Genomic DNA, 21635 nt, shown 5'->3' with positions numbered 1-21635 from the left:
GCGCATCTGTTTGATCTTGGATGAGCCGGAGCACGAGATCGCCTTCCTGGAAGACCCGGGATTTAACCCGGCGACTATGATAACGGCGCAGGTCTTGTTGGTAAATCGCTGAGCGGGCTGCTGCCACATCACGCTGTTCGTCCAACAAGTCAAGAGCATCTTGGCGCGCCTGTTCATTATCCGCCTCAACATAAGCCGCCACTCGAGGCGAGTCATGACGGATGTCACTGGGGAGGACTGCTTCTGCCCCATAAACCATGAAGAAAGGCGTAAAACCTGTAGACCTGTTAGGAGTAGTGTTGATGCTCCATAACACGGAGGGCAACTCCTCCACCCAACAACCCGGCGTCCGTTGCAAAGGGACCAAAAGCCGGGGCTTGATGCCCTTCAGAATCTCCTGATTAGCTCTCTCAGCTTGACCATTGGATTGAGGATTGAGCCACCGAGGAAACATCAAGTCGGATATGCTCTCGTTGACAAAATTCTTCCATGGCGCCTTTGGATAGATTGGTGCCATTGTCAGTTATAATGCTGTGCGGAAAGCCAAAGCGAAAAATCACCTTTTTCATAAATTGAACCGCCGTGGCTGCATCACACTTGCTAACTGGCTCCGCTTCAACCCACTTGGTAAATTTGTCAACTGCCACCAAGAGGTGGGTCTTCTTATCCTTGGACCTTTTAAAAGGCCCAACCATATCAAGCCCCCAGACCGCAAAGGGCCAAGTAATTGGGATCATCCTCAGCTCCTGAGCCGGCACATGAGCCCGTCGCGAGAACCTTTGGCAACCATCACATTTACTGACCAAGTCCTCCGCATCAGCATGAGCCGTCAGCCAATAAAAACCATGACGAAAAGCCTTGGCCACAAGAGACTTTGAGCCGGCGTGATGGCCACAATCCCCTTCATGAATCTCACGCAAGATCTCTTGACCTTCCTCAGGGGAGACACAACGCTGGAATGCTCCCGTAACACTGCGGTGATGCAACTCGCCATTGATAACAATCATTGACTTAGCCCGCCGGGTTATTTGTCTGGCCAAAGTTTCATCCTCAGGCAACTCTCCCCGGGTCATGTAAGCCAGATAGGGCATTGTCCAGTCCGGTATGATGTGGAGAGCCGCCACCAGTCGTGCCTCCGGGTCAGGGACAGCCAAGTCTTCCTCTGTAGGCAACTTAACAGAAGGGTTATACAGGACATCCAGGAAAGTATTAGGCGGCACCGGCTTTCGCTGAGAGCCCAGCCGGCTTAGGGCATCAGCCGCCTCGTTCTTCCTGCGATCAATGTGCTCTACTTGGTAGCCCTGAAAGTGCCCAGCAATGGCATCAACTTCGCGGCGATAAGCCGCCATGAGAGGGTCCTTAGAGTCCCACTTGCCTGATACTTGTTGAGCCACCAAGTCTGAGTCACCGAAACACCTTACCCGGCTCAAGCTCATCTCCTTAGCCATCCGAAGACCGTGGAGCAAGGCCTCGTACTCAGCTGCGTTGTTGGTACAAGGAAACATCAATTGTAGCACATAATGGAACTTATCACCCTTAGGGGAAGCCAATACGACTCCAGCCCCCGAGCCCTCCAACTGCCTGGACCCATCAAAGTGAATAGTCCAATATGTGTTATCCGGCTTTTGCTCGGGCACTTGTGACTCTGTCCAATCATTGATGAAATCCACCAAGGCCTGAGATTTAACAGCAGTGCGTGGCACGTATTTGAGACCATGAGGTCCGAGCTCTATGGCCCACTTAGCCACTCTCCCTGTGGCCTCTCTGTTTTGAATGATATCACCAAGAGGGGCAGAACTGACCACAGTGATGGGATGACCCTAGAAATAATGCTTAAGCTTCCGGCTCGCCATGAACACACCATAAACAAGCTTCTGCCAATGTGGATACCGTTGTTTGGACTCGATGAGCACTTCGCTAACATAATAAACCGACCGCTGAACCGGATGCTCCTTACCCTCTTCCTTGCGCTCCACCACCACAGCCACACTGACAGCTCGTGTGTTCGCCGCCACATACAGTAATAAGGGCTCCTTATCAACCGGAGCAGCAAGGACTGGGGGCTCTGCTAGCAGCTTCTTCAAATCCTCAAAGGCAGTATTAGGTGCATCATTCCAGACAAAGTTATCAGTTTTCTTCATCAACTGATATAATGGCATGGCCTTCTCACCCAAACGGCTTATAAACCGGCTTAAAGCAGCGATGCGACCCGCCAAGCGCTGAACATCATTTATACACGCCGGCTTAGCCAGGGAGGTGATGGCCTTGATCTTCTCCGGGTCAGAAACCAAGAAACCCAAGAGTTTGCCTGCAGGAACACCAAAAACACACTTGGCCGGGTTAAGCATCATCTTGTAAACCCGGAGATTATCAAAGGTTTCCCTCAAATCATCTATCAGGGTTTCCTCCTTTATGGATTTAACCACAATATCGTCCACATAAGCATGAACATTGCGCCCAATCTGGTTATGAAGACAGTTCTGCACGCAACGCTGATAAGTCGCCTGTGCACACTTGAGTCCAAAGGGCATAGACACATAGCAGAAGGCTCCAAAGGGAGTGATGAACGCCGTCTTCTCCTGGTCCTTAACTGCCATTTTGATCTGATGATAACCGGAATAAGCATCCAAGAAACTTAAGCGCGCACAACCTGCCGTAGCATCAATAATTTGATCAATACGGGGAAGGGCAAAAGGATCAGCCGGACACGCCTTGTTTATGTCCGTGTAGTCCACACACATCCGCCAAGTGCCGTTCTTCTTGAGTACGAGGACCGGGTTAGCTAACCATTCTGGGTGAAAGACTTCAACAATAAACCCGGCCGCCAAGAGCCGGGCCACCTCTTCACCAATAGCCTTCCGCCTCTCTTCATTAAACCGCCGAAGGAACTGCCTGACCGGCTTAAATTTCGGATCAACATTGAGAGTGTGCTCAGCGAGTTCTCTAGGTACACCTGGCATGTCAGACGGCTTCCATGCAAAATGTCCCTATTCTCACGGATGAACTCGATGAGCGCGCTTTCCTATTTTGGATCCAGATTGGCACTGATGCTAAACTGCTGAGATGAATCTCCTGGAACGAAATCAACAAGTTTAGTCTCATCAGCCGACTTAAATTTCATTGCCGGCTCATGCTCCGTAGTCGGCTTTTTCAGAGAGGTCATATCTGTTGGGTCAACATTGTCCTTTGTAAAACTTTAACTCCTCTGTTGCACAAACAGATTCTGCATAAGCTGCATCGCCTTCCTCACACTCCAAGGCCACCTTCCGGCTGCCGTGAACCGTAATGGTCCCATTATGACCCGGCATCTTGAGCTGTAAATACACGTAACACGGCCGTGCCATGAACTTGGCGTAAGCCGGCCGCCCAAATATGGCATGGTACGGACTTCTTATCTTGACCACCTCAAAGGTCAATTTTTCCACCCTGTAGTTGTTCTCATCTCCAAAGGCCACTTCCAACTCGATCTTGCCGACTGGATAAGCCGACTTACCAGGTACCACACCATGGAAAATAGTGTTTGACTGGCTGAGGTTCTTATCAATCAACCCCATACGACGGAACGTCTCATAATAGAGGATGTTGATGCTGCTGCCTCCATCCATGAGCACCTTAGTGAACTTATATCCTCCCACCTGAGGAGCCACCACCAAGGCCAAGTGACCCGGATTATCCACCCGGGGAGGGTGATCCTCCCTACTCCACACTATAGGCTGCTCAGACCACCGCAAGTAGCGTGGAACCGCCGGCTCAACAGCATTCACAGCCCTCTTATGAAGCTTCTGATCTCGCTTACACAGACTGGTGGTAAACACATGATACTGTCCACCGCTAAGCTGCTTTGGATTGGTCTGATAACCCCCCTGCTGCTGTTGATGACCCTGGCCAGACTGCTGATTAAAGCCCCCTTGACCGTTCTGAGGATTAGAATTTGAGCCGCCGCCCGGTCCATTGTAATTTTAAAGGCCTTCATGATTGCACAATCCTTCCATAGATGGGTAGCTGGCTTCTCTCTAGAACCATGCCTTGGACAAGGCTCATTCAACAGCTGCTCCAGCGTCGGGCCTGACCCGCCGGCTCGGGGAGGGGGCCTCCCCTTGCGCCGCTGGTTATTACCCAGTGAGCTGGCGTTGGCTACAAACTCTAGGCTGCCATCGGCCTTGCGCTTGCCACCTCCTTGATTCCCCGGGTTATGCTGAGGACCCTTGCCATTGCCATTCTTCTTTCCCTTCCCTGTCTTTTCATCATCTGAAGCGGGGTCCTTGGTACCATCAGAATCGGCGTACTTGACAAGAGCCGCCATCAGTGTACCCATATCATTGCAGTCGCGCTTAAGCCGCCCGAGTTTCATCTTCAGGGGCACGAAACGACAATTCTACTCCAACATTAAGACTGCAGAGCCAGCATCCATCTTATCTGATGAATGTATGATCTCCTTGACCCGGCGAACCCAATGTGTCGTAGACTCACCCTCCTGCTGCTTGCAGTTAGTCAAATCCACAATTGACATAGACTGCCTACAGGTATCCTTGAAGTTTTGGATGAACCGGGCCTTCAGCTCAGCCCAAGACCCAATGGAATTCGGTGGTAGCCCTTTCAACCAAGTGCGGGCAGTCCCATCCAACATCATGGTGAAGTATTCGGCCATTGCCGCTTCACTGACCTCCAGCAGTTCCATGGCCATCTCGTAACTCTCGATCCAGGCTGCGGGTTGTAAATCGGCTGTGTAATTAGGCACCTTCCTAGGGCCTTTGAAGTCCTTGGGTAGACGTTCATTGCGGATAGCTGGCACTAAACAAGGGACACCCCCAGTCCTGGTAGGGATACCCACGTCGACAGAAGTCGTCGGATAAGCCGGGGGAGTCTGGTAAGCCATCAACTGAGGCACCTGCTCCGCCTCTTGCCGCGCTCTGTCTTGGTCTGCTGCGTGAAAGGCTCCGTTATGAGCGGGGCCATGGCCAGGGGGCGGGTCATGGCGTCGGACGTTACTTGAGCCGGTCGCTGAGACCATGTGTCTGCTGTAACTCGGGCTCCGGCCTGGACGAGGGGTCGAGTGGATCCTGTCCCGGCTGTAGGAGTACGCCTCTTGTTGCGCCAGTGCTGTCTGAAGGAGTTCCCTGACCCGGCGGGTTTCAATAGCCGTCGGAGAGTCGCCGTCAATTGGGAGAGCCGCCAGCCGTGCTGCCGCGGCGACCATGTTCTCCAGCGGGTTGGCATAATGACCCGATGGTATTGGCACGTACTGAGGCGGGGCAGGGGGCACCTGGGGAGGCCCCATCACTTGTGGCTGAATAGGGGTCCCAGACCCGGGCACTATGACCCCTGGCGGGTTACTAGACCCTGCACCTGGCGTGTTGAAGAGGTTTCGTGGATCGTAAACCGGAGGGAGCCGAGATTGGGCCTTCTGATGCCTCCTTCTCATGACCTCATTGGACGCGTTCTGATCCATCGTGAGCCGGAAAGACTGCGCCTGGATCAATTGTGTTTGGGCGTCAAGAGCCACCCTCTCCGCAGCCATCCTGATCCCTTCCGCTGCCAGGTCCTCCTTAGCTTTCACTAGATCTAACCTTAATTGCGCCACCTCCGCATCATGCTGAGCTTGATCCGCCGGGTCAACCGCGACAGTTAACAGGGCCGTCATCTTGTACGTGAGATCCATCAGCACCTGAGCCGGCGAGGGCACCGGGTTTCCCGTTCCAGCAGCAGGGTTCTGAACAGGCTGTGCACCGGCCATAAAGACTCCAACCTGACTTGGCGGCTCAAACGGGTCCGGAATACTATCACCATCGGAACAACCCAAAGCCTGCCATCTTGAAGTTGATACAACGAGTTTGACTCATCTGTGGACGACTCGCCGTCAGAGCCGGCGGCCGTCTCATCACCAGATCCAGATCGATCAGAGAGCCCTCCATGGATACATCCCACAAAAGCATGCTTAAGGCAGGCCGGGCCCGGGCGGGTCGTGCACGCTGAGCCGTCTCGATGAGATCGGCGCAGAGATCCGGCTCAGGGCCCGGCTCACCAATCTTGCCAATGAAAACATGAATTCCGCCGAAGGGGACCCGGTACCCGTACTCAATTGAGCCGGCGTCGGGGCCCCAGTTTGCATCGTCGATGTAGAGCTTGCCGCGACGACTCTTGGTCATCCGGCCCACAGCGTATCCCTTGAGCCCTTCGAAGCTGCCCTTCAAGAACTCAAATCCACCGTGCGCTGGCCCCACGGTGGGCGCCAACTGTCGTGGAATTGTCACGGCAGATGTCCTCAAGCTAGGACTTAGTCGTGGAGCCATCGCCGCTAGGAAGCTTGAAGGGGTTAACGGGACAAGGAACACGAGGGTTTATACTGGTTCGGCCCCTTACGGTGAAGGTAAAAGCCTACGTCCAGTTGAGGTGGTATTGATTAGGGTTTCGATGACCAGGGAGCTTAACTGCTATGCCTGGCTCTCGATGAGATCTTTTCTTGTCCCTAAACCGCTGCCGGGTCGTCCCTTTATATAGGGAGGCTGACGCCCAGCAACTCTCAGAGTCCCGGCCGGCTCATAAGAGTGTCCGGCTCGGACTTTCAACTATTCTTGCCTTACACTACAAGTTCTACCATAATAATGATTGTAACTACAGGCCTTAAGCCATATCCGGGTCTTAAGCCCATCTTTGGCCCACCGTCTTCAAGCTTGGCGCCGGGCTTCTGGCAATGACCATTATGAGTAACACGGCCCCTCCTGGCGGGTGACTCTAAGGTCTATATCCTCAACACCTGTCGTGCATGGCAAAAATTTAGACATCGGCTCGGCTCATTCCCGCGCCGCGCCGCGGCGTGCCGAGGCGGGCGGCGGAGGAGGAGCGTGCGTGGATGTCCCTCTTGTTCTCATGCTCATACATGTGGGGAAAGAACCTCCCTTATAAAGAGGTCCAACTCCCTCTAAACTAGCAATGTGGGACTAAACTTTAGTTCTACCTCTTGCCTTGCACGAATGGGCTGCGTGGGCCTCTAGGATTTATTAGGAATTTCTGAAACTGCTATTGGGCTGGCCCATAATAGACAAAATTCCAGCAATCCCCCACCAGATCCCAGAGGCACACAAAATTTGCCTTTGGTTCCAATACACTATTTTATATACCGGTACTTCAGTGGAGACTGTTAAGTTGAACTTCCACCTAGAACTCTATGCTACACTAATAAGCAACTTGAACTGTGGACTGGGCCTTGAACTGCAAGTTTTCTGCGAATCTAGCTTCACATAAAGCCTTGACCGATACGTGGCTACCGTGGGCCTTCCCCGCGGGTGGAGCTTATGTGTCATACTCCGGGACCTTTCATGAGTTTATTAGAGAGAACCCTACTCTCATAGATTGCAACGTTTAACAATCAGACTCATATAGGTGTGTTCTTCAAAAGATGTTCTGTAGGACAACATCTCTGCTTAAAAGAGCCACTTAGAACACATTAAGACATACATCAACCTGCCATGCAGATTAGAAGAGTATTGCATCTTCATGGAGTGGTATTGTTAATAGTAAGGATACTCTCCTCCAAGTTGACCAACAGCTTGTCTTCCACATCTAATTCACGGGATCTCCGATCACAAAGAATAGGTTACCATTGTGAACAACTCATATTGTGGGTCTCATACCCATCTCCCTCGATGCATTATCTATCACGTTACGTGATAGACCCTTAGTAAAAGGATCTACCAGATTTTTAGACGTTTGGATATAATCCAATGCAATAACTCCGGAGTTTCTCATTTTCCTGACAGACTTTAACCTTGTCTGAACGTGTCTTGATGACTTCATGTTATCCTTTGAGCTGCTCACTTTCATGATCACAGTTTGATTGTCGCAGTTCATAAGGATACCCGGTACAGGTTTCTCAACAACCGGCAAGCCATTCAAGAGCCGGCGATGCCAATCTTCTTCGACCGTAGCTGTATCTAGTGTTGTGAGTTCTGCTTCCATTGTTGACCTCGTTAAGATGGTCTGCTTGCAAGACTTCCAAGAAACAGCGCCACCTCCATGAGTGAATACATATCCGCTCGTGGCCTTTATCTCATCAGCATCTGAGATCCAGTTTGAGTCACTATATCCTTCAAGCACCTTTGGATGCCCAGTGTAGTGAATTCCATAATTCGCAGTGCCTTTCAAATAACGCAAAACTCTCTCTAGAGCTTTCCAATGCACATCTCCTGGTTTTGAGACAAACCGGCTCAGTTTGCTAACAGCAAAAGAGATGTCAGGTCTTGTAGCACTGGCTAAGTACATAAGCGAGCCAATAATCTCGGAATATTTCAATTGGTCTCTAGCAATTCTTCGGTTGTTTCGAAGCAACACACTAGGATCATATGGTGTTGGAGAGGGCTTGCAGTCACTGTAGCCAAAGCGACTCAAGACCTTTTCCACATAGTGAGATTGAATCAATGTAATCCCACCATCATCATCTCTCAACAACTTGATGTTCAGAATGACATCAGCCACCCCTAAATCCTTCATCTCAAAACAGCGAGATAGGAAATCCTTGACCTCCTTAATAACATTCAGATTTGTTCCGAAAATCAGTATGTCATCAACATACAAGCAAAGCATAACTTCCTCGCCCCCACCATGGCGATAGTGCACACATTTGTCAGCTTCGTTCACAACGAAGCCTGCAGCTGTTAAAGTTCTTTCAAACTTCTCATGCCACTGTTTGGGTGCTTGCTTGAGTCCATACAAAGACTTCAGCAACTTGCACACTTTCCCTTCCTGACCATCTATTACAAACCATCTGGTTGTTCCATATAAATTTCCTCGTCCAACTCTCCATTTAGGAAAGCAGTCTTAACATCCATTTGATGAATGAGAAGACCATGTGAGGCAGCTAGTGAAAGTAGAACTCGAATAGTGGTCAGTCGAGCCACAGGTGAGTAAGTATCAAAGAAGTCTTCACCTTCCTTTTGGGTATAACCCTTAGCCACGAGCCGAGCCTTGTACTTTTCGATAGTACCATCAGGCCTAAGCTTCTTCTTGAATACCCATTTGCATCCTATAGGTTTGCACCCATAAGGACGACCAGTTATCTCCCAAGTTTCATTCGCCAAGATGGAATCCATCTCGCTACGAACCGGTTCCTTCCAGTAGTTAGCATCTTCATATGCATAGGCCTCCGAAATAGAACTGGGAGTGTCATCTATGAGATACACAAGAAAATCATCACCAAAGGACTTTGCAGTCCTCTGTCTCTTAATCCTAGTAGGAACTTCATTGTTTTGCTCCACAGGACTTTCAAAGTGTTCCATCGAAATGGCAGGTTCAGTAATTGTCACTGGTTCCTGATTCGATGAACTAGACATCTCCTGATTAGATGAGGTAGCCATATCCTTCATGGGAAAGATATCTTCAAAGAAATTCGCATCATTCGACTCCATGATTGTACCGACATGCATGTCAGGTACCTCAGATTTTACAAACAAGAATCTATAGCCAATGCTATGAAAAGCATATCCCAGGAAAACACAATCCATAGTCTTTGGTCCAAGCTTCCGCTTCTTTGGAATTGGAACATTGACTTTCGCCAAACAACCCCAGGTTCGTAGATAAGAGAGTTTTAATCTTTTCTTCTCCCATTCCCTGAATGGTGTTATCTCTTTATTCTTTGTGGGGACTCGGTTTAGGACATGACATGCTGTCAATATCGCGTCCCCCCACCATGCCTTGGAGAGACCCTATGTGTCTAACATGGCGTTAACCAAATTAGTTAGAGTCCGGTTCTTGCTTTCGGCCACCCCATTTGACTGAGGTGAGTAGGCAGGCGTCCTCTCATGGATTATACCATGTTCCGCACAAAAAGCATCAAATTCATTGGAAAAATACTCTCCACCACGGTCGGACCTAAGCCTCTTGATTTTTCGATCAAGTTGGTTTTCCACTTCAGCTTTATAGATCTTGAAAAAGTTCAAAGCCTCATCCTTAGATTTCAGAAGATACACACGATAGTATCTAGTGGAGTCATCAATTAACGTCATGAAATATTTCTTTCCACCTTTTGTCAAAACACCATTCATTTCACATAGATCTGAATGTATGAGCTCTAGTGGTGCAAGATTTCTCGTTTCCGCAGTCGTGTGAGACTTACGAGGTTGCTTAGCTTGCACACACACTTGACACTTAGATCCCTTGATAGTGGTGAAACTAGGGATTGAGTTCAACTTTGCTAGTCACGACATGCAACCAAAGTTAACATGACAAAGACGTGAATGCCACACATTTGATTCACTATTGTTGCAAACATGATTAACAACTTTATTGCAAACGACTGATAAGGATAAACGAAACAGGCCTCCTAACTCATAGCCTTTACCAACAAAGGTTCCATACTTGGATATTACAAATTTATTCGACTCAAAGACAAGCTTATAGCCATCTCTACACAGAAGAGATCCGCTAACAAGATTTTTATTGACGGAGGGGACATAATGCACGTTCTTCAGCCGCACGATCTTCCCCGAAGTAAACTTCAGATCGATCATGCCAACACCACGAACAGAAGCACTTGAATCGTTGCCCATCAGCACGGTTGAAGTCCCTGCAGTCTGATAAGACGAAAACATGGAAATATCACCGCATACATGCACATTAGCACCCGTGTCAATCAACCAATCAGGAGAATAACATACTGAAAGAATAGTGGGAAATATACCATACCCAGCATCCTTCATGTTAGTGTCTCCAATGACAACATTAGCGGTATGCCGCCTTTCCCAGGATGACGCTTGTCACATCGATTAGGGCAACTAGGAGCCCAATGATCAGGATCCCCACACACAAGACAGACACCTTTCTTCTTGTCATTCTTCTTCTTGAAGTTCGTGTGTTGCACAGCCTTGTTCTTCCCATCAAACTTTGCTTTACCATCAAACTTGCCCTTGTTCTTGAACTTGTGGGGCTGGAAGTTCTTCTTATGTACCAGATTGGCACTAGATCCTCCCTCAATACCTCGAGCACGTGTGTCCTTTGCTCTCGCCTTTTCTTCCACATCAAGAGTACCAATGAGATCCGGAACGGAAAACTCCTGTCTCTTATGCTTCAGTAAGGTAGCAAAGTTCCTCCACGAAGGAGGAAGCTTAGTGATGATACCACCGGCAACAAACTTGTCCGGTAGCATGCAGTTGAAGTGCTCAAGTTCTCTAGCAATGACTGTATTTCATGAGCCTGCTCAACCACGGAGCGCTCTTCAGTCATCCTGTAATCATAGAATTGCTCCATGATGTACAGCTCAGTGTTGGCATCCGAGACCCCAAACTTGGCCTCGAGTGCGTCCCACATATCTTTTCCATTATCAATTGACGCATAAGCATCAACTATGTTCTCACCAAGAACACTCAAGAGAGCAGCCTTAAACAGACTATTCATTTTCTGAAAAGCTTGTGCCTGTTGAGCATCAAGTTCTCCTTCAGGTCTGCCAAGAGTGGCGTCATAGCAACTCATGGTTTGAAACCATAAGACCGCTCTCACGCGCCACCTCTTATAGTGGATACCCTCAAACATAGGATGTCTCACGGAAGCAGCAAAACCACTCGGGGTAAATTACCTATAATAAGGTTTTTGGATTGTTGGAAATATGGGCAATTTACCATATGATTTTATTAACGGAAATACTAGATAAAGCATGACTAAAGTAGCGTAGATAAATCAAGTGATGCGATCTGGCAAAGAGAAGGTAGGTAACATCTGCAGATATAAACTAGAACCGAACATCTCTAGAGTAGACAGTAGACCAAGTAGCATATATGAAGTAGAACCTATAATGTCTAGGGCAAGGACTAGAACGAGGAACTGTGGCAGAACCTCTAACAGGAAAAACAAGATCACGTACGGGACATCAGCTGCAACAGTTGCACTGGACTTGGGGTCGGTGTCCTCGGTAGCCATGTCGTCGAGGAGGTTGTCAACGTCGGGGAAGTAGTCGTCGTCGGGGAAGTAGTCGTCGGAGTCCGGGGCGTCCGTGACGAAGAAGTCAGTAGTCGCGCAAAGCGCTCCCCAAAAACCTTATCACCCTTCTCCCGTACAGGACTCAAAGAGGTGTGGTTTCGGAGGCCTACTGTCCCGACCCGCGGTGCACGCCGCAAGCCGGGATGAGGAAGATCGTAGCAGCAGCGCAGTGTTCAGGACTGGTGGTGAGAGGAAGAATGAGTTCTGGTGCGTCTCTCTGAGAGGAGCGATCTCCCTTTTATAGGCGCAAGAGAAGGAGGCAAGAGGGCAGCGACGGAAGGTGAAACAAAGAGACGAAGATGAAGCGAACAGCCAGCAGCCGAAGGGCTGCACCGTTCGCATTCAAACTCCACTATCGTAAAAAAAAATCAGCTTCTGTGTGACCTTTCGTATACCTGTCGTGCGTGGAAAAATTTTAGACATCGGCTCGGCTCATTCCCGCGCCGCGCCGAGGCGGGCGGCGGAGGAGGAGCGCGCGTGGATGTCCCTCTTGTTCTCATGCTCATACATGTGGGGAAAGAACCTCCCTTATAAAGAGGTCCAACTCCCTCTAAACTAGCAATGTGGGACTAAACTTTAGTTCTACCTCTTGCCTTGCACGAAAGGGCTGCGTGGGCCTCTAGGATTTATTAGGAATTTCTGAAACTGCTATTGGGCTGGCCCATAATAGACAAAATTCCAGCAATCCCCCACTAGATCCCAGACGCACACAAAATTTGCCTTTGGTTCCAAAACACTGTTTTATATACCGGTACTGCAGTGGAGACTGTTAAGTTGAACTTCCACCTAGAACTTTATGCTACTTGAACAGTGGACTGGGCCTTGAACTGCAAGTTTTCTGCGAATCTAGCTTCACATAAAGCCTTGACCGATACGTGGCTACCGTGGGCCTTCCCCGCGGGTGGAGCTTATGCGTCATACTCCGAGACCTTTCATGAGTTTATTAGAGAGAACCCTACTCTCATAGATTGCGACGTTTAACAATCAGACTCATATAGGTGTGTTCTTCAAAAGATGTTCTGCAGGACAACATCTCTGCTTAAAAGAGCCACTTAGAACACATTAAGATATACATCAACCTGCCATGCAGATTAGAAGAGTATTGCATCTTCATGGAGTTGTATTGTTAATAGTAAGGATACTCTCTTCTCAGTTGACCAACAGCTTGTCTTCCACATCTAATTCACGGGATCTCCGATCACAAATAATAGGTTACCACTGTGAACAACTCATATTATGGGTCTCATACCCATCTCCCTCGATGCATTATCTATCACATTACGTGATAGACCCTTAGTAAAAGGATCTACCAGATTTTTAGACGTTTGGATATAATCCAATGCAATAACTCCGGAGTTTCTCATTTTTCTGACAGACTTTAACCTTCTCTGAACGTGTCTTGATGACTTCATGTTATCCTTTGAGCTGCTCACTTTCGTGATCACAGTTTGATTGTCGCAGTTCATAAGGATACCCGGTACAGGTTTCTCAACAACCGGCAAGTCATTCAAGAGCCGGCGAAGCCAATCTAATTCGACCGTAGCTGTATCTAGTGCCGTGAGTTCTGCTTCCATTGTTGACCTCGTTAAGATGGTCTGCTTGCAAGACTTCCTAGAAATAGCGCCACCTCCATGAGTGAATACATATCCACTCGTGGCCTTTATCTCATCAGCATCTGAGATCCAGTTTGAGTCACTATATCCTTCAAGCACCTTTGGATGCCCAGTGTAGTGAATTCCATAATTCGCAGTGCCTTTCAAATAACGCAAAAATCTCTCTAGAGCTTTCCAATGCACATCTCCTGGTTTTGAGACAAACCGGCTCAGTTTGCTAACAGCAAAAGAGATGTCAGGTCGTGTAGCACTGGCTAAGTACATAAGCGAGCCAATAATCTGTGAATATTTCAATTGGTCTCTAGCAATCCTTCGGTTGTTTCGAAGCAACACACTAGCATCATATGGTGTTGGAGAGGGCTTGCAGTCACTGTAGCCAAAGCGACTCAAGACCTTTTCCACATAGTGAGATTGAATCAATGTAATCCCACCATCATCATCTCTCAACAACTTGATGTTCAGAATGACATCAGCCACCCCTAAATCCTTCATCTCAAAACAGCGAGATAGGAAATCCTTGACCTCCTTAATAACATTCAGATTTGTTCCGAAAATCAGTATGTCATCAACATACAAGCAAAGCATAACTTCCTCGCCCCCACCATGGCGATAGTGCACACATTTGTCAGGTTCATTCACAACAAAGCCTGCAGCTGTTAAAGTTCTTTCAAACTTCTCATGCCACTGTTTGGGTGCTTGCTTGAGTCTATACAAAGACTTCAGCAACTTGCACACTTTCCCTTCCTGACCATCTATTACAAACCCATCTGGTTGTTCCATATAAATTTCCTCGTCCAACTCTCCATTTAGGAAAGCAGTCTTAACATCCATTTGATGAACGAGAAGACCATGTGAGGCAGCTAGTGAAAGTAGAACTCGAATAGTGGTCAGTCGAGCCACAGGTGAGTAAGTATCAAAGAAGTCTTCACCTTCCTTTTGGGTATAACCCTTAGCCATGAGCCGAGCCTTGTACTTTTCGATAGTACCATCAGGCCTAAGCTTCTTCTTGAATACCCATTTGCATCCTATAGGTTTGCACCCATAAGGACGACCAGTTATCTCCCAAGTTTCATTCGCCAAGATGGAATCCATCTCGCTACGAACCGGTTCCTTCCAGTAGTCAGCATCTTCAGATGCATAGGCCTCCGAAATAGAACTGGGAGTGTCATCTATGAGATACACAAGAAAATCATCACCAAAGGACTTTGCAGTCCTCTGTCTCTTAATCCTAGTAGGAACTTCATTGTTTTCCTCCACAGGACTTTCAGAGTGTTCCATCGAAATGGCAGGTTCAGTAATTGTCACTGGTTCCTGATTCGATGAACTAGACATCTCCTGATTAGATGAGGTAGCCATATCCTTCATGGGAAAGATATCTTCAAAGAAATTCGCATCATTCGACTCCATGATCGTACCAACATGCATGTCAGGTACCTCAGATTTTACAAACAAGAATCTATAGCCAATGCTATGAAAAGCATATCCCAGGAAAACACAATCCACAGTCTTTGGTCCAAGCTTCCGCTTCTTTGGAATTGGAACATTGACTTTCGCCAAACAACCCCAGGTTCGTAGATAAGAGAGTTTTAATCTTTTCTTCTCCCATTCCCCGAATGGAGTTATCTCTTTATTCTTTGTGGGGACTCGGTTTAGGACATGACATGCTGTCAATATCGCCTCCCCCCACCATGCCTTGGAGAGACCCGATGTGTCTAACATGGCGTTAACCAAATCAGTTAGAGTTTGGTTCTTTCTTTCGGCAACCCCATTTGACTGAGGTGAGTAGGGAGGCGTCCTCTCATGGATTATACCATGTTCCGCACAAAAAGCATCAAATTCATTGGAAAAATACTCTCCACCACGGTCGGACCTAAGCCTCTTGATTTTTCGATCAAGTTGGTTTTCCACTTCGGCTTTATAGATCTTGAAAAAGTTCAAAGCCTCATCCTTAGATTTCAGAAGATACACACGGCAGTATCTAGTGGAGTAATCAATTAACGTCATGAAATATTTCTCTCCACCTTTTGTCAAAACACCATTCATTTCACATAGATCTGAATGTATGAGCTCTAGTGGTGCAAGATTTCTCGTTTCCGCAGTCGTGTGAGACCTACGAGGTTGCTTAGCTTGCACACACACTTGACACTTAGATCCCTTGACAGTGGTGAAACTAGGGATTGAGTTCAACTTTGCTAGTCGCGACATGCAACCAAAGTTAACATGACAAAGACGTGAATGCCACACATTTGATTCACTATTGTTGCAAACATGATTAACAACTTTATTGCAAACGTCTGATAAGGATAAACGAAACAGGCCTCCTGACTCATAGCCTTTACCAACAAAGGTTCCATACTTGAATATTACAAATTTATTCGACTCAAAGACAAGCTTATAGCCATCTCTACACAGAAGAGATCTGCTAACAAGATTTTTATTGACGGAGGGGACATAATGCACGTTCTTCAGCCGCACGATCTTCCCCGAAGTAAACTTCAGATCGACCGTGCCAACACCACGAACAGAAGCACTTGAACCGTTGCCCATCAGCACGGTTGAAGTCCTTGCGGTCTGATAAGACGAAAACATGGAAATATCACCGCATACATGCACATTAGCACCCGTGTCAATCAACCAATCAGGAGAATGACATACTGAAAGAATAGTGGGAAATATACCATACCCAGCATCCTTCATGTTAGTGTCTCCAATGACAACATTAGTGGTCTTGCCGCCTTTCCCAGGATGACGCTTGTCATAGCGATTAGGGCAACTAGGAGCCCAATGATCAGGATCCCCACACACATGACAGACACCTTTCTTCTTGTCATTCTTCTTCTTGAAGTTCGTGTGTTGCACAGCCTTGTTCTTCCCATCAAACTTTGCTTTACCATCAAACTTGCCCTTGTTCTTGAACTTGTGGGGCTAGAAGTTCTTCTTATGTACCAGATTGGCACTAGATCCTCCCTCAATACCTCGAGCACGTGTGTCCTTTGCTCTCGCCTTTTCTTCCACATCAAGAGTACCAATGAGATCCGGAACGGAAAACTCCTGTCTCTTATGCTTCAGTAAGGTAGCAAAGTTTCTCCACGAAGGAGGAAGCTTAGTGATGATACCCCTGACAACAAACTTGTCCGGTAGCATGCAGTTGAAGTGCTCAAGTTCTCTAGCAATGACTGTATTTCATGAGCCTGCTCAACCACAGAGCGCTCTTCAGTCATCCTGTAATCATAGAATTGCTCCATGATGTACAGCTCAGTGCCGGCATCCGAGACCCCAAACTTGGCCTCGAGTGCGTCCCACATATCTTTTCCATTATCAATTGACGCATAAGCATCAACTATGTTCTCACCAAGAACACTCAAGAGAGCAGCCTTAAACAGAGTATCCATTTTCTGAAAAGCTTGTGCCTGTTGAGCATCAAGTTCTCCTCCAGGTCTGCCAAGAGTGGCGTCATAGCAACTCATGGTTTGAAACCATAAGACATCTCTCACGCGCCACCTCTTATAGTGGATACCCTCAAACATAGGAGGTCTCATGGAAGCAGCAAAACCACTCGGGGTAAATTGCCTATAATAAGGTTTTTGGATTGTTGGAAATATGGGCAATTTACCATATGATTTTATTAACGGAAATACTAGATAAAGCATGACTAAAGTAGTAGAGATAAAGCAAGTCATGCGATCTGGCAAAGAGAAGATAGGTAACATCTGCAGATATAAACTAGAACCGAACATCTCTAGAGTAGACAGTAGACCAAGTAGCATATATGAAGTAGAACCTATCATGTCTAGGGCAAGGACTAGAACGAGGAACTGTGGCAGAACCTCTAACAGGAAAAACAAGATCACGTACGGGACATCAGCTGCAACAGTAGCACTAGACTTGGGGTCGGTGTCCTCGGTAGCCATGTCGTCGAGGAGGTTGTCGACGTCGGGGAAGTAGTCGTCGTCGGGGAAGTAGTCGTTGGAGTCCGGGCGTCCGTGACGAAGAAGTCAGTAGTCGCGCAAAGCGCTCCCCAAAAACCTTATCACCCTTCTCCCGTACAGGACTCAAAGAGGTGTGGTTTCGGAGGCCTACTGTCCCGACCAAGCCGGGATGAGGAAGATCGTAGCAGCAGCGCAGTGTTCAGGACCGGTGGCGAGAGGAAGAATGAGTTCTGGTGCGTCTCTCTGATAGGAGCGACCTCCCTTTTATAGGCGCAAGAGAAGGAGGCGAGAGGGCAGCGACGGAAGGTGAAACGAAGAGACGAAGATGAAGCGAACAGCCAGCAGCCGAAGGGCTGCACCGTTCGCATTACAACTCCACTATCGTAAAAACTATTCAGCTTCTGTGTGACCTTTCGTATACCTGTCGTGTGTGGCAAAAATTTAGACATCGGCTCGGCTCATTCCCGCGCCGCGCCGCGGCGTGCCGAGTTGGGCGGCGGAGGAGGAGCGCGCGTGGATGTCCCTCTTGTTCTCATGCTCATACATGTGGGGAAAGAACCTCCCTTATAAAGAGGTCCAACTCCCTCTAAACTAGCAATGTGGGACTAAATTTTAGTTCTACCTCTTGCCTTGCACGAATGGGCTGCGTGGGCCTCTAGGATTTATTAGGAATTTCTGAAACTGCTATTGGGCTGGCCCATAATAGACAAAATTCCAGCAATCCCACACCAGATCCCAGAGCCACACAAAATTTGCCTTTGGTTCCAAAACACTGTTTTATATACCGGTACTGCAGTGGAGACTGTTAAGTTGAACTTCCACCTAGAACTCTATGCTACACTAGTAAGCAACTTGAACAGTGGACTGGGCCTTGAACTGCAAGTTTTCTGCGAATCTAGCTTCACATAAAGCCTTGACCGATACGTGGCTACCGTGGGTTTTCCCCGCGGGTGGAGCTTATGCGTCATACTCCGAGACCTTTCATGAGTTTATTAGAGAGAACCCTACTCTCATAGATTGCGACGTTTAACAATCAGACTCATATAGGTGTGTTCTTCAAAAGATGTTCTGCAGGACAACATCTCTGCTTAAAAGAGCCACTTAGAACATATTAAGATATACGTCAACCTGCCATGCAGATTAGAAGAGTATTGCATCTTCATGGAGTGGTATTGTTAATAGTAAGGATACTCTCTTCTCAGTTGACCAACAGCTTGTCTTCCACATCTAATTCACGGGATCTCCGATCACAAAGAATAGGTTATCACTGTGAACAACTCATATTGTGGGTCTCATACCCATCTCCCTCGATGCATTATCTATCACATTACGTGATAGACCCTTAGTAAAAGGATCTACCATATTTTTAGACGTTTGGATATAATCCAATGCAATAACTCCGGAGTTTCTCATTTTCCTGACAGACTTTAACCTTCTCTGAATGTGTCTTGATGACTTCATGTTATCCTTTGAGCTGCTCACTTTCGTGATCACTGTTTGATTGTCGCAGTTCATAAGGATACCCGGTACAGGTTTCTCAACAACCGGCAAGTCATTCAAGAGCCGGCGAAGCCAATCTACTTCGACCGTAGCTGTATCTAGTGCTGTGAGTTCTGCTTCCATTGTTGACCTCGTTAAGATGGTCTGCTTGCAAGACTTTCAAGAAATAGCGCCACCTCCATGAGTGAATACATATCCGCTCGTGGCCTTTATCTCATCAGCATCTGAGATCCAGTTTGAGTCACTATATCCTTCAAGCACCTTTGGATGCCCAGTGTAGTGAATTCCATAATTTGCAGTGCCTTTCAAATAACGCAAAACTCTCTCTAGAGCTTTCCAATGCACATCTCCTGGTTTTGAGACAAACCGGCTCAGTTTCTAACAGCAAAAGAGATGTCAGGTCTTGTAGCACTGGCTAAGTACATAAGCGAGCCAATAATCTGGGAATATTTCAATTGGTCTCTAGCAATTCTTCGGTTCTTTCGAAGCAACACACTAGCATCATATGGTGTTGGAGAGGGCTTGCAGTCACTGTAGCCAAAGCGACTCGAGACCTTTTCCACATTGTGAGATTGAATCAATGTAATCCCACCATCATCATCTCTCAACAACTTGATGTTCAGAATGACATCAACCACTCCTAAATCCTTCATCTCAAAACAGCGAGATAGGAAATCCTTGACCTCCTTAATAACATTCAGATTTGTCGAATTCCGGGGCGTCCGTGACGAAGAAGTCAGTAGTCGCGCAAAGCGCTCCCCAAAAACCTTATCACCCTTTTCCCGTACAGGACTCAAAGAGGTGTGGTTTCGGAGGCCTACTGTCCCGACCTGCGGTGCACGCCGCAAGCCGGGATGAGGAAGATCGTAGCAGCAGCGCAGTGTTCAGGACTGGTGGCGAGAGGAAGAATGAGTTCTGGTGCGTCTCCCTGAGAGGAGCGACCTCCCTTTCATAGGCGCAAGAGAAGGAGGCGAGAGGGCAGCGACGGAAGGTGAAACGAAGAGACGAAGATGAAGCGAACAGCCAGCAGCCGAAGGGCTGCACCGTTCGCATTCAAACTCCACTATCGTAAAAACTTTTCAGCTTCTGTGTGACCTTTCGTATACCTATCGTGCGTGGCAAAAATTTAGACATCGGCTCGGCTCATTCCCGCGCCGCGGCGTGCCGAGGCGGGCGGCGGAGGAGGAGCGCGCGTGGATGTCCCTCTTTTTATCATGCTCATACATGTGGGGAAAGAACCTCCCTTATAAAGAGGTCCAACTCCCTCTAAACTAGCAATGTGGGACTAAATTTTAGTTCTACCTCTTGCCTTGCACGAATGGGCTACGTGGGCCTCTAGGATTTATTAGGAATTTCTGAAACTGCTATTGGGCTGGCCCATAATAGACAAAATTCCAGCAGCCCCTACAACCACGTTGGAAAAAACAAATTTGATTCACGTCTGGGCCGGCATATACGGATTTTGTAGAAAACAACGCCTTGTAAGGATCAAGGTTTTTGATTTATGGTCAAGAAAAGCAAAGAGGTTCGGGAAAAAACATTATTCGAATGCGTTGGTCTTCGTACATAACATAGGTGCATGCTAGTACATGCTTTTATTCCGCAGGATCTAGATGTGATTAATACCAACGACCATATCAGCCAAACACAGAACCAAAACGCCGTCACTAGCTCTGCGACGGCCGTCTCCACATACCATCTCTTCCGTCCACAGTACACATTAAATAAACTGCCGTACACGCTCTGTAAAACTGATGCGTCCAGCATCCCGAAGTGAATCAACGCCTCACGATTCAGTGAGCAGGCGAGCCCGTCCACGCCCAGGGATTTTCGTGGCGGCTAAGTCATACATAAATTGGTGCTTCAGCTGTATTTCTTCACATGTTCTACACTTGAGATTCGAAAATTTGGTGGCATCTGATAGTTTATCCGATTTTACCAGTGGTATTCCCTGACCTTTTCTGTTACTCTTATACCCTCACGCTCCTTAAAGTCAAAAAATATTTTCTTACTTCTTAGTTTATAGTTGATGCATCTTTTCCCAATGGACCACCACTTTGTCTAACTATTTATTTATTTGACTAATCACAATTTGTTATAAACCAGTTCTCAACTAATCCCTATTTTTATTTCCTACATGAGACGGTGTTTCAGGGAATGATTTCTGCATTTGGCAAAAACTTGATGGCTATTTTATTTCAATCTAAAAAGTGTACCATGCTATCCACGGAACTTAATTTCAAGTATAAACAGACATGAACAGTGAACATATCCTCATATACCACACCAACTGAGGTACGTGTGCATCTGGTTATGTCAACTCTCTTGCTGAAAGTACTTTCTTTTTTGCTTTGTGGGTTTTTGTTTCCCGTTGGAACTGACAGAGTGGGTCTTTTTATTTTGCAAGTTGCTGAAATTAATCAGTCGAGCAAAGTATGTTTCTGGGGCAGGTTGATCCTCCAGGCTACCAAACACATGCAGACTATTGCCCATACAACTGCGATGTGCATGGACTGATGGTCGCCAACTGAACCAGCCACTTGTAGTTGACATTACCGATTCAGCCACTGATGGTTGCCCATAAATGCATCCAGGTGTTCTCTGTAAATAAATTTTTGTTGATATAAAC

This window comes from Triticum aestivum, chromosome 1D (genome assembly GCF_018294505.1).
Source record: "Triticum aestivum cultivar Chinese Spring chromosome 1D, IWGSC CS RefSeq v2.1, whole genome shotgun sequence".
Taxonomy (NCBI): domain Eukaryota; kingdom Viridiplantae; phylum Streptophyta; class Magnoliopsida; order Poales; family Poaceae; genus Triticum; species Triticum aestivum.
Note: the sequence above shows the minus strand (reverse complement) of the source record.